Source organism: Podarcis raffonei, chromosome 16 (assembly GCF_027172205.1).
Source record: "Podarcis raffonei isolate rPodRaf1 chromosome 16, rPodRaf1.pri, whole genome shotgun sequence".
NCBI classification, from domain to species: Eukaryota; Metazoa; Chordata; class Lepidosauria; order Squamata; family Lacertidae; genus Podarcis; species Podarcis raffonei.
In genome coordinates, this window is record NC_070617.1 from 17885694 (window position 1) to 17898601 (window position 12908).

The 12908-nt window shown below is 41.8% G+C and overlaps 1 protein-coding gene across 1 annotated transcript in view; it reads right to left on the reverse strand.

The window, feature by feature from the left end:
* Window positions 1-12908, reverse strand: part of LOC128404455 (arylacetamide deacetylase-like 4) — a 95060-nt gene that overhangs the window by 61976 nt on the left and 20176 nt on the right. The window lies entirely within an intron of this gene.

Consider the following 12908-nt stretch of genomic DNA (forward strand, 5'->3'; position numbering starts at 1 on the left):
GAAACCAGAACTCTTCCTGCTTGGACTTATGGATATACAATTAGAAAATAACAATTTTTTCAATATATGATTATGGCAGGAGACTATTGTATGCACAAAGATGGAATGACACATGACTGAGTCTTCTCATGGAAGAATGGTTGTTAAAATTAACAGACTTAGCCGAGATGGCAAAATTGACATGTTTAATCAGAGAGAGGTCATTGTTAACATTTACTAAAGATCGGAATACTCTCATAGACTTTTTGCATGAAAAAGAAAATGAAATAATGACATATGGATTTGGAGATTGAAGGTAATACTCGGTTATAGAACGTGGTTTTGTTGGGTAACATATTGCCATGAATGAAGTACCTATAGTTTATATACAGTATAGTGGACAGATGAAGACTTGGAAGTTTTTAAATTTCTGTATTTTATCTTTTCTGTTTTCTCTTTTAAGTTCTTTTCTATCTCTTTCTTCTTATCGTTTTCTCTCATTCCCCCCTTCCTTCCTTCCTTCCTTTCTTTTCTCCTCCTTTCCTTTTCCGTTTCCTATTTTTCTCTCTTTTTATTTTATTTAGGTTAATGTTGGATAAAAAAGATATTTGGTCTTAAGTTTTGTATCTCTTTTTATAAACTCTAATAAAATTTATTCTTAAAAAAGGGAGCTCTCTGCTGTCTGTGACAGAACCACTGACCAAGGGTTCAGAATGCTTGTTTCCCTTTCATCTCTCAACCACCTCCTGGTTAACATCTTGAGCATCTATGCTCCCACTATGTGCTCTGACATATGGACTAAGGACCAGTTCTGTGAGGTGCTAGACCACGCTATCAGGATGTTCCCAGCCTGCAAACACCTATTCCTGCTGGGAGATTTCAGTGCTGGAGTTTGGGGTGATCATCACACATGGGGCAATTGCATAGGTGACTTTGGTATAGGTAGCATGAATGAGAATGGACAAAAGCTGCTTGAGGTGTGCTTGCATCACAGCCCCTGCATCACAAACACCCCCCTGGACAGGACAGAATCCCAACAAAAATGTTGAAAATACGCCTCAACTCCTCTCTCATGACGCACCTCCATGGCCTTCTCTTGCAGTGTTGGGAAACAGGATCTGTGCCACAAGACATGCACAATTCCAGCATTGCGACCCTCTACAACAGTGATGGCCAAACTTGGCCCTCCAGCTGTTTTGGGTCTACAGTTCCCATCATCCCTGACCACTGGTCCTGTTACCTAGGGATGATGAGAGTTGTAGTCCCAAAACAGCTGGAGGGCCAAGATTGGCCATCACTGCTCTACAAGATCAAAGGTGACCACCTGTCAGAGACCGTGTTGAGGAGGGCTGCACGGAGGAGGAATGGTGGGAGCCTCCCCCTAATCCTGAATCTTTCCAGGAGCAGGAGGACAGTATAGATTTGGAACAGTGGTTTGCAGAGGGACATAGCTCAGAAAGCAGAAGCTGGGAAATACTGAATGGGGAACAGCTAGGAGAAGAAACACTGGAAGATTAATAGGGATGGAGGCGGTTAACAGATTCACAGACGTTGGACAGCATTCCTCCACCCAGCCCAAGGTCAATAAAAGCTCAGAAAGTCTCAGAACAGAAAGCACAACAGGTACAAGAGCAGATTATAAGATGTAGGAGTGACACAAAATATTACTTCCGGCTTGGTTCTATGGAAGACGGCTAGAAATTTCATCACAGCCGTACGCACAAGATATCAGAGGCTGAGATGGGAGTAATCAGCCTCCCTACTCCCCCAGGGTCGGGGGTGGCAGTCTCATCCGCCGTTTGTCCAACACCTGGCCCCAAGTTTGGAACGAATGAGGGGGCATGGGGCACTGGATGGAAAGCACTGTGCGTTTCTTGACAATTCTCCAAAGTCATCTCTTAAAATGAAAAATTGGATTTAAGTTTTGGACATGCTCTGAGTGAGGAGGGAGAAACAGTGATTCATGTGACGGTCACCTCCAGGCTTGACTACTGTAATTCGCTCTACGCAGGGCTGCCCTTGAGGCTGTCCCAGAAACTCCAGTGGGTGCAGAATGCTGCAGCAAGGCTCCTCACGGGGTCTCTGCCATGGGAGCATATTCACCCAGTGCTTTTCCAGCTGCACTGGCTCCCGGTGGAGTACAGGGTCAGATTTAAGGTGCTGGTTTTGACCTTTAAAGCCCTTCACAGCTTAGGACCCTCATACCTACGGGACCGCCTCTCCTGGTATGCCCCACGGAGGGCCTTAAGGTCCATAAATAGCAACACCCTAGAGGTCCCAGGCCCTAAGGAAGTCAGATTAGCCTCAACCAGAGCCAGGGCCTTTTCAACACTGGCTCCAGGCTGGTAGAATGCTCTGTCTCATGAGACCAGGGCCCTGCAGGATCTCATTTCTTTCCGCAGGGCCTGTAAGACAGAGTTGTTCTGCCTGGCCTTTGCCTTGGAATCAATTTGATTCCCTCTCCCTCTTTCTTTTTTCCTTTCTCCTCCTGTGATGAGGCTGCATTTTAATCTTTTAATCTTTTAATGTTGTACTTTAATCTTGTTTTTTAAGTTGTATTTCTTAACTCTGTCTGAAGCCACAAAATCCAATCCTAATCTCTTATTGCTTAAAATTCTCTTATGCTTTCTTATTACGTGAGTCTCTTGTAGGCAGATTAAGTCGAGGTTCTTTTTTAGTAAAATATGCGCAATCTGGTTCCTTTTATTTTTATTGTTGAGTCTGTTCACGTTCCAGGTCAGAACTTTTAGAGCCATCACTTGTATGCAAATAATAAGATAACAAGTCTAGATTAAATCTACTGTTTTTTATCATCTATCTCTTCTCCTTCCCTCTCTTCTCCTGAATTTGTCTCCCTCTCTCCTTCTCCACTCTCTCCGCCTCCGTCCCCACCTCTTCTTAATGTATTCATGATGTAATCTGTGTAACCCAACCTCTTCTTAATGTATTCATGATGTAACTGGGATGTGTTTTGCGCTGTATTCTGGGGCATGGAGGGAAGTTTCAAAAGTTTATGTCACCCCTTTCTCGCGGTTCAATCTCGCCTTGAACCTGTTGCGCAATAAACTTGGATCTTCTGCAGCTTGCTCCTGTCTCCGGCTGAGCTCATTTTCCTCCGCAGGGACCCGCAGACTTAGTCCGACGAGCTGGGTGGCAGAGCAGCCTCGCACCCAGATTTTACCGTAACAGATGGCGCCCCACGTGGGGCTTTGCGGTTCTCCTGTGTTGCTGACCGGGGGCCCTGAAATCTTCAGCCGGCACCGGGCCATTTTGCCTGGGAAGATCCTTTGGATCTTCCGGGCGGTAATCGAAAGCCCCAGGAGTTCAGCCGGGGAGCAAAGAGGGATCCAGCCGGCTTATTCATCGATCCCGGGATCATCATAGAAGACACATGAGTATAAGGAAAAGGAAAAATCCAGTGCACTGGTGGGAAGGGGGTGGAAATCTCCTGGCAACTGAATTCTCTGCCCTCCTCTCTATCGCTCCTTCTTACCTTTCTCTTGGTCCGGTTAGTGAGAGAGACTGTGGACCGCCGCTCGACCCGAAAGGGGGGTTCTGAGCTCTATCTCTTTCTCTTTTAAAAAAAAACCCTCCAGCCAGCCGCACCAATTGGGAGCCCGAAAGTAAGACGGAGAGAGCCGACTTGAAAGACAGCCGACTCTCCACAACGGGCATCTCAGTTGAAAGCAAGGGGTTGGAGCTCTCTTTCTGAACTTCCCTAGCGCCCGGCAAGGGGGCAGGAAGGGGTCTGGCTTTCTGTCTCAATCCCAGTCGCACTGGTTGGTGCCACGTAACACGTATATCGTGCGTGAGCCCGCTTCCAAAAGCAAGGGGGATTTTCGGTTCAAAACTCTATCCAGGGATCACCCGATCTGGCACCGCACGGCGCGGGCGTTCAGCAGGGCCCCTTTTCCTGAGATTGTGACGATAGGAGGTTGCCAGGAGGGATAGCCCATGAGGAATTGGGCAGGATTTGGCAGAGTGGAAAGGAACCCCAAGATTTGGAATAGGAAATAAGGAAAGGAACGAGAGGTAACCGGATAGCTAGAGCTCAATAAACTACTAGGAAGTTGCCAAGCAACAAGGAAAAGGAAAACCCTAAATAGCCCCCTGTACAAGTTACCCAAATCCTAATCAACCCCTCTCTTTCTCCCTTCTCTATCCCAGACACCCCCAAAAAAGAAAAACAACAAAAAAGCAACAACAGCAACGCATGCATATATAAAGGGGTACCCAGTCAACCAAGCGTTGTGAGCCCTGCCAGTTTGATTAACTGGTGGTGTGTTTGAAGAGGCAAGGAGGCTCATAAAACCATGTGGGACCTTCCTACTAATTTCACTTAATGAAGCCAAAGGAAGCGGCCCAACTCCTTGCAATAACCAACTAAAGAATGAGAATATATATGTTTACATGTTGTCTGTTATGTGTGCTGTCTGTTAATACATATATGAGAATATGTATGTTTACATGTTGTCTGTTATGTGTGTTGTCTGTTCCTTCTGTCTCTGACAGACTGCCTTTCTTAAGTGTGCATAGTTTAAACTACAAACTTGCTTCAAAATTTAAATCTAGGGAAGCCATGCTGGACCTTATCAATCTTAAAACAGGAAAAAAACAAAAACAAAATGAGAATGAAGGGTGCAAATGTTTGTTATTTGAGAGAGGCTCCAAAGAGTCTTCCTCTGAGTAGCTTAAGTGAGGAGTATGATTTTAAGTTGATGGTAGATAATGTTATGTTGCAACCTTTGAGTTTGTGATTCTACATCTGTGTTCCAGTCTTTTTTCCAGTATTTTGAAATGTGCTGTGAAGAAACTAATGTTTCTGCTGCAAAAGCCTAGTTGAGCCAACTGCTCTCTCAAGCTAAAATGCAGTGTATGTATTTCATTAAGCACATGCCTATGAAAATAGGTGTTCCTTCTAAGAAAATTGTTAATAAAAGGTAGAAGCTTTGATAGACAACAATTGTCTATCTATAGAGTCCAGTCCTGATATCAGTCTCTAAGATCAGCCAGGGTTTCCTGGCTTCTTGTTGGAAAATGCCCCCCCCCACTTGTTTCAGTCTCTTTCAGGTCCCCCCCCTTCTTACTTCTGTGCCAAGTGAATTTACTCCTGAGTAAGCTTCCTTCAACAAGGGAGGGGGGGCACATTCTTTGCTAAAAGTACCCGACATCTCACTTTCCTATGTATCGTTAATTTTTTTAAAAAAAATCTTAATTAGGCGTACTATTCCTATGCAAGTTCAGAAACATTATTAACTTTTGTATCCCTTTTAAATCAAATCCAGGACTGTTTTTATTATTTGAGTGGTTATATCAACTGAAATAACCCTATGCTTATAAAATATTCTCTCCCAGATTCTCTTCCTATCTTATCTTAGGAAAACTGTTCTTCCTTTAAGATCATTTATCTAGGAACTTGCACTCTTAGTCTAAGGAAGTAAACTCTCACTCAAACTAGCTTCAAGATCTGCTAAAAGGGTTCTGTATAAAGCTGGGTACTTTTATTTTCCTCTTCCTTAGTACATGATAGGAGCATTGATTGTGCATAAGTATGTGTGTGTCTCTTTGGTAGTACAAATCTTGCTGTGAAATCTTGCTGTGAACCCTATATTTTGGAGGGTTGGACTAGATGACCCCAGGGTCCCTTTCAACTCTCCCAATTTGTGGCTGTGTGGAAGGACATGTGTCCGCAAGCATTGGAGGGTAATTATTAAATTCTGGTGTGGTGATGGAGTTGAAATTCAGCCTAGCTTTGCTCTTTAGTTTTAAAAGGTGAGAGGTGAAGCTGTGATGTTTTGAAGCACAACTGGTAATATCAAGCATTTGAGTGATTACAGTGTTTATCATTTTGTCTACTATTTAAAAATCAGACTTCAAAGTCAATTCAAAGTTTAAGCACATACAAATACATATGGGCCTTGACCAATCCTGTAAATAAAGGGCAGGAAAAATTTTTTTGTCTGCAAATGGTAAGGCTGAAATGACTTAGAATGTTAAAAAATCCTATGAATTCTGACTCTCTGGCCATTTCCCCCCATATATAAGGGCGTGGCATTGTTCCACGAATGACCAGAGGGAAATCACACAAAATGATAGCCCTTTCCTGTAAATAAAGGAAGCACTCTCTTGCTTGGGCTGCAGGAAACATGATCCCTTAGAAAATTTCTAGCTTTGGTAAATGCTTGAATTGCGGAGTTTCTTGTTTTGTTTTAAATCTAACCCTATTTTTAAAAATCTACTCCTTACCCTTCATTTCCTTTATTCAAATGGTAATTTAGCCAAAAGATTCAACATTTTCAATAGTATAAAAGGTTTGCTGAGACATGAACTCTGCACATGCACAGAGGCTAGATCAGCTAAAAAAAAAGGAAAAGAAAAAGAGAGAGAGAGAGAGGAAGGAGGGGGAACTGTAAGGGGGGAGAGGAGGTTTGGAGAGCTTGGGCTGCAGGGAGAAACTTATCCAAATTTCCTTATGTAAAACTTGGAACCATTGAGGGAAATCACCCTTAATGTGTTCTTTGCTCCAGGGGCTACGTAAGACAAAAGGGTTAAGTACTGGACCATCAAAGTCAAGAGGTTGCCAAGTTTCAAATCTTAACATGCCAAATTCTTTTCACAGGTAAATATCAAAGCATTCCCCCCCTCAATGGGATTTAAATCACGGACTTTGTTTGTGTGCATTTTAGGAACACCATTTCCTGACAGGCTTCTCACATGAAATAATTTTCCCTTTTAACAGGATATGTGAACCCCGATAACAAAGTGTTTGTCCCTTCTTTTCTCCCACAGCAACTTTCTTTCTGTTCTGTGAAACAAGTCTGAATCCCTGCTATATTAGTGACTTCCATCTCTTTGTGGCTTTGACACTTTTAAGTTACAAATAATCTGTTTTCATTTATTTAATCCGTTTTTCCATGATGTCTATGAAATTAATCGAAGCACAACCAAACATTGTTTGTGGAATGGTATTTGTTTACCTTTTGCCTGAGCATTTCTTATTAATTCTGTCATTTTGGCTAGTTCAAGGTACTTGCACAACTTTAAATTGCCATTCATTTTTTCTTGGTATTAAGTCATTTCCCAGTATTTTGCTATTAACATCCTAGCCGATATTGTCACATCAAGAAACACTCTTTTATTTTCATTGTTACTTCAGGTTTCTTAAAATTGTGTGTCTTAGCATTTATTTATTTTTGGTTCCTCATAGGTCATTGTGTGTGTGTGTGTTTTATTATTATTTTAACCTTGTATTTTTTACAGTTCTCTTTCTCTACATATGGAGTAATTTTTTATTTAATAATATGGAAGGGAGAAGAAAAAAACCAAAGTGAAGGAAAGCAAACAAACTTAGCAGATAATCACAGTAATTATATGGAAATGTGATAATAATATTGAAATGAATAAAATGCTTAATCCGCTAAGATTTTTATTATTTGCAGCTTCCCACGGAAACTGAAGGACATCCTTTTTGCCTTTCGCCCCTTCCCTTTTCTAACTCTGTCTTTTAAGTCCCCAAAACCCTGCCCCTTACAGGATATCACTTCTACAAATGTGTTACTACAGATCCAATGAAAAGCTTCGCCACCACAAGACCTGCAACAACAACAGACACCAAAGTTTTCAAAGTGGCCACAGCTATCTCTTTCAAAGGATATAGACTGCCGGGGGAGTGGGGCTGACAAAGGGGGGAGGAGTTGAATTGCAAGGACATTTTCTCACTTTTGAACCTCAAGACTGTGCTCCGGCATTGAGAAGATACATGCGTAAAAATATCACAATTGTCTCAAGATATGCAACTGATACTTAATTAGTTTGTTTTGTATTATGTGTTATTACGTAGGAATGTTGAAATGTGTCTGACAGTGTGTTATTTCCACAAATGGGGGGCTAATTTTGTGGCTATTTTTGTGTTTAATTGTTTTTATATTTAATGTCTTATTCCTTACACCCCAGTGGAGGATTCTCATACATTTTATGCTTTTTAACAGATCAGGCTATTATGTAGTCCAATGTTTAGAATTAGATAAATTTATAACCACATTTCGTTGTTTCACCTGGCACTCTGCCAACTTCCCTACCCATTTTAAAATGTGCTAAAACTCACTTTACCAAGGAGAAGCTTCAGGAAGGTGTATATGCTTTGGTTTCGCAGGAATAATCCCTTATAGAGTTAAATTGACTTATTTGGACAAGTGCCCCTTAAGAATGGTTTTGCTTTAACAGATTGGTTTGAAAAGTTGAGAACCATGGGGCAAGATAAATTCAAATTGGACTCAGTTTGAATTGGGCAAGTGTATCCAGGCTGCAATTAGCTTTTTGGTCCTTAAAGTGCAAGTGAGCAACTTCCCATGACTGCAAGACCAGAGCCTATAATAATAAAATCCCATAGAATGGCCAAGGCAAAGACATTTCTCTCATGACGTGTCCAAACCTGTGCCAGCTGTGGTGAGTGCCATGCAATATGGTTAATATGAAAGCCCTAAGTGGATTCACCAGGGATTGCCACTACTGTGACACCATGCCGGTGTGAGACCACAGAAGAGCTACCTTCGCACCTGAGAACACAAAAACGGTGGAGCTAAAAAAACCAAACTGCATTTTTTTTCAGCCAGTAGTGGACCTTCCTGCTAAATGTAAAGCATAGACCACTATTGAACAAAATACAACAGGTGTTCTTTTATGTGATATCCTATATCCAGCTATCTGCACTACTATACTTGCAAATGACCTTCAGAGGCATGGCTTGCAAGTCCCCTTCAGGTTTGCACAAACCCACACATCTGGTACGGTGGATACCAAGTTATTATTTAGTGCATATCTATATAACATACACGTACATTGTATTGGTCCGTGTTGCTCCCTCCTTTGCTGCCCTGCTCAACCCACCTCCTTTTCCATTAGAGCCTATTCCAACTCACAGGGCACCCCTACCTTCACCGAGATTTAGGGTGCGGAGAAAAGATTTGCAAGTTCTTACAGAACTTTAATGCAAATCTATCTCCGAATGGGGGACTGATACGGAAGGGGGGGCATGTCTTCTACACCTTCTTCTTCGCTACAATATATCAATTTATTTCCAATTGTCAATGTCAAAAGGGACTAAAATCTATAAAATTCATAGAAAATCAACATGCCAATTTGCTCAATTTCTCTAGGACTCCATCACACCTCCCCTGTCCTCCATAATCCCTCAAGCAAGGTGTCAAGACCCTAATCCTGTCAAATCACTCTGCCAAGCCTTTCCTTCAGGCAATGCCAGTACATGGACCATTGTCTTCTCATCAGGATGTGTTTATCTGCACATATCTCCAGCTCTGCATATTCCCCCCTCCCTCCTCCATATGTTAATCCTGTGTAACCCAACCTCTTCTTAATGTATTCATGATATAATCTGTGTAACCCAACCTCTTCTTAATGTATTCATGATGTAACTGGGATGTGTTTTGCGCTGTATTCTGGGGCATGGAGGGAAGTTTCAAAAGTTTATGTCACCCCTTTCTCGCGGTTCAATCTCGCCTTGAACCTGTTGTGCAATAAACTTGGATCTTCTGCAGCTTGCTCCTGTCTCCAGCGAGCTCATTTTCCTCCGCAGGGACCCGCAGACTTAGTCCAACGAGCTGGGTGACAGAGCAGCCTTGCACCCAGATTTTACCGTAACAGGTGGGAAAGTTTTAAAAGTCTTTGTCACCCCATCCTCGGGGTTCAAAATTTGCTCTTTGAACCTATTGCGCAATAAACTTTGGTCTACAACTATTTGCTCCGGTTGACTGGACTCCTTCCGCAGGGACCCGCGGGCTCTGCCCGACAAGCTGGGTGACTGAGCAGCCTCACACCCAGATTTTTCCTTAACATTATGTAAGCAAATGAGACTGGGAAAGTTTGGCATTTGTTGATATAATATGGTTCTAATAATTATTAACTGTGTGGAAATGGTTTTACAATGAAAATTAAGACTTCTGGCTTGCTTGGAAGAGGTTGAAATATTCCTCGGTTTGATTTACTTATCACCCCAGAAGCAACATCTCATTAACTACTGGAGAGACATCAAAGAATGCTGGATGTTTGCCCAGGATTTATGGGTGAGAGATGCGACGCAGTTCTAAATCAGCAAGCGGCCACAAACAGAAGTTGGGTCTGACCAGCTTGTTGAATCAAATTAGATAGCCATAGGGGAAGGTAAGACTTTAATATTCTATTTCTTGATATTTGTACTTCCAGGTTTACCTGGCGATACCTTCCCTGGAAAGGCTAAATGTTTGAATGACATCTGGTCTGGGAGAAGTGCTGGTCAGAAGCCTTGATATGATTTTATCTGGACTGAGTGGATTCGGCAGCTGCCTGTAGTGGGAAGATTTTTGGACTGACATGGCAGAAACACCGGTTTGTGAAGAGATGCTCCTTATTGTCCTTAGGAAGACTTCCAGTACTGATATGAATAATAGTGGTGATAATGGGCACCCCTGTCTTGTACCTTTCGTAATCTCAATATTTTCTGTTATTATATTATTTACTATAAGTTTTGCTCTTTCTTCAAAGTATATCACTTTTATTCCTTTTCAAAAAAATTGTCCAATGTCCATTAACTCCAAATTCTTTAACATAAATTCCCAAGATATATTATCAAAGGCCTTTTCCATGTCCACAAAAATTAACATCACCTGTTTTTCATTTCTGGCAGTCAGATACTAAATTATATTTACGAGATTCCATATATTGTCTTTCATCTGTCTGCCATGTAGAAAACCTGCTTGATTCTTATGAATTATTTCATTCAATATTTTTTTCAATCTATTTGCCAATATACTTGCAAACAATTTGTAATCATTGTTTAATAGCGAAATCGGCCTGTAATTCTTTACTTGTGTTAAGACCGAATCCTGTTTTGGTATTAATGTAATATATGCTTCTTTCCATGTTTCTGGTAGTTCTCCTTTTCTTAATATATTATTCATCACTTTTTTCAACGATACAAGTAGGGTGTACTTCATTTCTTTATAATATTGTGATGGCCTGGGAATCAGATTCAGAGGCTGAACCTGAGGAATCCCGCCTCCAGGACCAGCTGAGCCGGGGCTGGGGCTTGAACCTGAAGGGCCCTCACCTGTGCCGGATCCTCAGGAGCAGACACCAGCTGAGTATGCTCTGGCTCCGGAGGTGATCGAGGACCCATTGCCTGCAGGTGCTCCACTCTCAGCCCCGTCAGGGGATGGTGAGGTTGCCTCTGGGTCCAGTAACCCTCCAGCCTCTCCTGAGCTGCAGAGGCTAAGGGCAGAGAGGCGGAGGGAACTAAGTTCTTGCAGGAGGAATGCTCGCCTCCAGGCCAGGAGAGGCGAGTCACCTGTGTACCAGGACCGCCCTATGCCTCGGGGCAGATAAAAGCTGGCCAGCCCCAGTCCCAGGTTGTGGTAGCAACGTTGTTGCTAGCCTGTTCCTGCCTGCACCCTGTCCTGCTCTTCTGCCAGAGTTCCTGACCACACCCGACTCCTTGCCTTGGACCCCACTTCAGCCTTGATGGACAGCCTCCATACCACACCCTCGACCTCAGACTGGACTCGGACCACGCCGCATGGTAACCCCCTGGGACCAGCACAAATATTTTGCTGTAAATCCATCCGGTCCTGGTGCCTTTCCACTTTTCAATTCTTTTATTGCAGCTTTAATTTCTTCTCTTTCATTTAGGTCATTCATTCAGTCTTTCTTTTCTGCCAGTATTTGTTGCACCCCTTTTCGTCTCAAGAAATCTTCTATCTTCTTTACATCATATTTTCCAGCTTTCTTATATAATTGTCTATAAAAATTCACAAATCCTTTTTTTTTTTAATAAAATTTTTATTGGTTTTTCAACATGTAATATAAGACAATACAAACAACAAACACAAACAAACATATAAACATGTATAATTTCATAAATTTTTTCATATACCCAATTTCAACGACTTCCCCATACCTCCCTTTTCTGCATCCCTGTTTTAAATTTTTTCAGCAACCCCTGGTCTGAGTTACTTATTAATTCCTTTCTTTAACCCTTTTCTTTCCTCATGTCCAATCCTTTATCGCTGCAAATCTGCTATGTTTTACCCATGACATTTTAACACTCAATAATTTTACAAGAATTTTTAAGATAAAGTTTAAATTTCTTCCAGTCTTCCTCCACCGTCTCTTTCCCTTGGTCTCGGATTCTGCTCGTCATCTCTGCTAGTCCCATGTAGTCAATCACCTTCGTCTGCCACTCTTCCAGTGTGGGAAGTTCTTGTGTCTTCCAATACTTTGCTAGTAACACTCTTGCTGCTGTTGTAGCATACATAAAGAACGTCCTATCTTTCTTTGACACCAATTGGCCTACTATGCCCAGGAGAAAAGCCTCTGGTTTTTTATGAAAGGTACACTTAAGCACCTTCTTAATTTCATTATATATCGTTTCCCAGAAGGCCTTAATCCTTGGGCACGTCCACCAAAGGTGATAGAAAGTACCTTCAGTTTCATTACATTTCCAGCATTTGTTATTGGGCAAATGATAAATTTTTGCAAGCTTGACTGGAGTCATGTACCACCTATAAATCATTTTCATAATATTCTCTCTTAAGGCATTACATGCCGTAAATTTTATACCGGTGGTCCATAACTGTTCCCAGTCAGCAAACATAATGTCATGACCAATGTCCTGTGCCCATTTAATCATAGCTGATTTAACCGTTTCATCCTGTGTATTCCATTTCAGCAGCAAATTGTACATTCTAGACAAATTCTTAGTATTAGGTTCTAACAATTCTGTTTCTAACTTTGACTTCTCCACCTGGAAGCCGATTTTCCTGTCCTGTTTAAATACTTCATTTATCTGGTAATAATGAAGCCAATCTCTTACTTTAGACTTCTTTAGTTTCTCATAGCTTTAGTTTCTCATAGCTCTGTAATTTCACATTTCCTCCTTC